This window comes from Triticum aestivum, chromosome 6A (genome assembly GCF_018294505.1).
Source record: "Triticum aestivum cultivar Chinese Spring chromosome 6A, IWGSC CS RefSeq v2.1, whole genome shotgun sequence".
Classification (NCBI taxonomy): Eukaryota; Viridiplantae; Streptophyta; class Magnoliopsida; order Poales; family Poaceae; genus Triticum; species Triticum aestivum.
Window position 1 is genome coordinate 32,245,422 of NC_057809.1, and position 5,479 is coordinate 32,250,900.

Below are 5,479 nucleotides of genomic sequence, written 5' to 3' on the forward strand. Positions count from 1 at the left end.
TCGTCATCATCCTCATTGTACTCTTCTTGTACAACCAATGCCTTGGGAGGAGTCTTCTTGGTGAAGTTGTTCTTGTTGGGGAACGACTTGGCCTTGTCCTTTCGGATGAGCTTGCCACCATTGTCTTCCCTCTTCTCATCCGGGCATTCCGCGACAAAATGACTCACGTTGCCGCAATTGTCACTACAGGAAACCTGTTAATACATGACGATTCTAATCCGTCACAGGCGAGGCAAAATCCGTCATGGGTGCCCATCCTTGACGGATTTGAAATCCGTCATGTATATCGCGTCATAATTTGACATGGTGCTATCCATGACGGTCCTTGGCCGTCAAGGATCTACTACAGGCCCGCCCAAGGCCCAAACCTTTGTGATGGAGCAATCCATCATGGACCAATGACACATAGACTTTTCAATTAACCAACTGGAATGACGTGGCAGCCTACGCGGACACTAGTTTTCGTCACAGAAATCGTCATGGATATCCTACATGGGGTAGCCCATTAGCCTATTTCATTCAGGCCATTTTTCACCAACTACATTTTTAAGCAGAATGCATACACACATTGTAATGCCAATTTTGGCGAGACAGGCATTTGAAAACTGTCTCACATGCGCATATGAATCAAAATGCAGTTATCCACAAGTATCTATAACATAGCAGGTTACAAAATCCTCCATGAAATGATAGTTTACAACATAGATTGACAAAATACAACACTTGGAAAAGTTAGAAAACAGTACAATCCAGTTCACACAAACAGAACATTTAAACTATTGAAGTTGCTATTCAAGTTCTTGCTGTCGCCCCTCTTGATGGAAATTATCATGTCAGTGCAAATTGTGATGGGGCAGCACCAAGTAGCCCGGTACGCAATCATACCTAGCATATTTACAACACCATTAGATATTTGTAGATATGAATAGATTGTAAAAATAAGAGAATTGAAACAAATATAAAAAATGAATAACTCATGCTGTCCAAAATTCTTAAATCTTGCACTGCTACAAGTGAGAATAACATAGTATCTACTACATACATGTTTCATGTAGATCCGTATTAATTAAAACAACCAAGTTATGGGTAAAAAAATGAAATGTCAAGTACTTGTGCATATCATCCAAACAAGAAAAACAAAAACACTGGGGGACAATATATACTGCAGTGCAAAAGATTCATTCAATTATCTTATGTCCAGTCATCCTTGATGATAAGTTATTAATATAGAAGAAGGGATAGTTATGCGCTGAGAAAACAAACAACTACATACTTCTACAGTTGTGTCCAGTAGTATATTATTTTTCCATCCTTGTAAGTAGGCATGAATCGACTTGTCAATATTTGGCAGAACAACACCTTTGGGTACCACCAATTTGCAAAAAATAGGTTACCCAACCCCAGAACCTACCCTATTATATATAGCATTAAGAAATTGGGCATACCCTAAAGAACAATATCCACATATTGTTGACACTTGACAGTTGACCAAAAAAGATATATAGTGAAAATAAAACCAAAAGGCTATGAAAGAGACAGTAATAGACCTATCTAAGAATGTGGACATTTTGCCCAAGGATAAATTTCTCTTGCAACCATAAGAGAACATCAACATACAGCTGAAGAATTACTATTTGACAAGAAGCATTTGACAGGAACAATAGTAAATAAATTAATAAGTGGTGATGCAAAATTACCACCAGCAGTTTGTGAGGTAACACGATACCAGTGCAGCCTGGAGGATCGACATCATAAGCTTCGCTTACATGTAGCTAGGGCCACATCAATCTCAGCACCAACATCCAAAGATCCGCAGTCCCATCAAAATGTCCAACCTTAGGCTCCAATCTGGGTGTTGAGAAAATTGCATACAAAATCTGGGTGTCTATGAGATAGACCTGGGCAAAGCATCCGACAAAACTTAGCACACTGTTAAAACAACTTTTGACAGAGAATTGAGACATACAAGAATTTCATTGGAGCCCAAAGTGCAATGACAACACCAATATTATTATTTGCTGCAAACCAAGATCAAATAATAAGAACACCAAACTTTTCAAACCTGAAGATTGTTACACTATTTCATTATCTATGTGTGCCTCTAAATCTCTAAAGCTATAGATTTTACACTATTTCATTATTTCATTTTAGAGCCTCAATCATGTAGAATGGGACAACTTATTCAGTGGTAAATCTTGTGCCCCTCCCTCTAGCTCAGGGAGTAGCTTATTCAGTGGTAAAGCTGTGTGCCTCTCCCTCTGCCTCTCAACTTTTGTAGATGGAAGAAAGTTACTTCTAAATCTTGCCGTGGTATGTTCAATCATAGAAGTTTCACAACACCATATACCAACATATATTGTGAAAATGTGCCTTGACTGTCACATGCACACACCAAGAAACATCCAATATTAATTCAGATAGGAACATGTACGTACATATGCAGGATTTTCTTATCAAGAATACTGATGAGTCCTTAAGCTAGGCATGGTCAGAACTAACAAGTACTAACTCTGTCTCAAAATATAAGACATTTTTGTAGGCTAGTTTAGCCTATAAAAACGACTTATATTTCAAGATGGAGGTAGTATGACTCAACTAGCATTGATATTTGATCCTAACAGCAACAAAGATGAGTACATCCACTAGCGGAGCTTCATGAGGGCAAAACAAGGCCGTGGCCCGCCCAGCTCCAGAGACAAATAAAACTCTTTTGTACATGTAACAGTTTAATCCAATAGCATGTCTCCCTCGCATCCAGCTATGAGCTCTCTGCCCCGATTCAGCACTGAGCAAGCCACTCAGAGATGGAGAGGTCCAATAGCCAGGCAGTCGGGCGCCGCATGTAGCAACCCCTACGGTGACCCATCCCTATGCCACGACGGGCGTGGCCATGGCGGCTGCCAGCGGCTAGCCACCGATGAACTACCCAGGTGACGAGCACAAGACCATAGAACCAGCAGGCAGCTAGCGCACAAGAAATTTCGTTTATTTGTCCAAATTTTACTTGACAACATCATCCTGTTACCAGTTTCCCTATACAGGCAACCTGAAATTTCACTAACTCATGCCTACTGGACTGTATGGTTTAGAAAAAAAAATTGGCCCGCCCAACTTATTTGTTGTAGCTCCGCCACTGAGTACATCTAACTTAGACAAGTTTTGCACATCGTTAATTATTAGTTTGCAACTACGCCAGGGAGTAAAGACAATATAAAAATATAGAGATATACCAGGCTAATAACAATAGGAAGGAGAAGAACACGAATATGCTTTATTCATTAGTGGCATGGCCTAATTAGGAACTAGACGTGAACCACCACACAGCTTATCTAACTAATAGTTATTTAAGACAAATTCTACACTGCTAATGCTCGCACGGTGAGAGAAGAAAAAGGAAATAGCTAGCAGTGCTAGTCTGTCGTTGGCTGTAACTTGGCTGTAGCTTGCGAGTATCAGGAAATGAAGTTAACACGTTTTCTACATCAGGTTCAGTTCAAGAAAATTGGTGAGCCCCTAGAGAACTATGCTAGAGAAGAGCAGCAGGCACTTGAAAGAAAAGAAAAACAGAACGAGAGAGTCAACCTTATTGTTCTGTGGCGAATCATGATGGTTGGCTCGCATGACCTCGCCGTTCCAGCTCGTCGGGTTTGAGCATGGGGTCCCGGTCGTCGCCGTCCATGGAATTGGAGAGGCAGAGAGCTCCTACTGATCTGAATTGAAGCAAGAAATTGTGATTGGGGATGGGAGAGAAAGTAATAAAGGAGAGGAGACGAGGGGGGGGCAGGGACGAACCTTGTGTGGGGCATCGTCACCGTTGACTGGGTCGCGCTCGGGCCTCCAGCAGGTCACCGTCCTCGCCCTCTCCTCGTTCGGCGCTTGCTGCTCCGAATCTCCGGATGGCGAATCAGCTGCTGCGGGCTCTGGGAAACGGGGGAGGGAGGCCCCTGCTGCAGATCCATGGTCAACGTGAGTAGCAGAAGCACGCGGCAATGGCTAGGGATGGCCACCGCTTCCATCGGGCCACTGCAGCCGCCATCACCATGGATCTCGGGGCGTCGTCATCGCTTGGAGGCGGGGAGGTGGAGGCGGAGGACAGGGCCGAGGAGAGGCAAGGCATGGTGGCGGCGGATGGAGATTGAGATTGGACAGGAGGGTCTTAGGGTTAGTTTTTATACGGGGAAAGATTTAGGGCTTTATCCGGGCTTCAGGGCGGGCTTCAGTATGCTTGCCGGGCTATACCGGGACATTCATGACGATTTTCAATACTGTCATCAGAAATCTGTCATGGATTAACAGGATTTTTGTAGTGTGTAGCAAGTCCTTACACGTTGCTTGCCCCTCGTGCCACTCGAGTTGTTTTTGCTAAAGTTTGGCCTCGAGTTTTTCTTGCTCCAAAATTGCCTTGAAGCAAGTGCCATATGTTCATGATATGCATACTTCGTGTCTTCGGGGTTGTTCTCCTCTTCTTCCTCTTCTTCTTCTTCAACAATGAGCTTGGCCTTCAATGCAAGGTTAGGCTTCTTTGCCCGTTGAGAACGGAGCACCGCATTGTCGGCGGTCTTGTCCAAAATGTTCATGACCACAAACTCATCCAACACTTCGCTTGAGGTCAAAGTGTGGAAGTCCGGTCTTTGACGAATGACGGAGGACATGGCCTTGTGATAGGGCATCATTGCCTTAAGGAATTTGCGCTTGATCCAATTGTCATCCGTGTCCTTGCTCCCGTGATCTCGTAGTGAGACCGCGAGTTTGGTTACTCTTCGATAAAGCTCACGAGGTTCTTCATCTTCTTTCATTGCAAACTCATCGGCCTCATCTTGTACCACTTCATAGTTGGAGCGTTGAATGCTTGTGCTTCCCCAGTAGAGAGAGACAACACAATGCCATGCATCTTTGGCCAAGGCGAAGGGACGAAGATGAGGTAGGTCTTCGGGTGGAATTGCATCTAGAATGATGAAGAGAGCATTCTCATTGGATTGATTGTCCGCGGCTTCTTGAGCAGTGAAGTTTCTTGGATCATGTGGATAGAAACCTTCTTCAATGATTCTCCAAAGGTTAGTGTTCGCATGATTTAAATGACGTTTAAAGCGGTAAACCCAAGAATCAAAATCCTCATTTTTCATAATCTTAGGGGGAGGACCGGCATGATTCAAATGAGTGGAAGGAACCGGTCCACCATAAACAAGTGGTGGTTCCACATGGGCAAAGATGCCGGTGCCATTCTTACCACTAGAAGAAGGAGCCTTTTCACTACTAGCTTCTCCCTTGTCGGGGATAGCATCCGTCACCTTGTTGGCGGGGTCACCCACTTTCAACGGTGCGGTGGATAGTTTAAGCCCCTCAAGTAATTTAGTAAACATGCTTTCAACTTCGGTCATCATGGAGGTTTTCAATGTCTCCAAGGCCACATTGAACTCCTCACGAGAGACCGAGGTTCCCCCATCTCCCGTAGACGAGATCGGATTCACACCGGAGTGTT

At 43.9% G+C, this 5,479-nt stretch overlaps 1 long non-coding RNA gene across 1 annotated transcript; it reads right to left on the reverse strand.

Moving 5' to 3' along the window:
- Positions 1–544: 544 nt before the first annotated feature.
- Positions 545–4,123, reverse strand: LOC123130140 (uncharacterized). Its single transcript, XR_006463742.1, has 3 exons — positions 3,793–4,123; positions 3,583–3,710; positions 545–1,898 (listed from the first exon to the last, which is right to left on the reverse strand). It is a non-coding gene; the product is annotated as an uncharacterized lncRNA (long non-coding RNA).
- Positions 4,124–5,479: the final 1,356 nt, after the last annotated feature.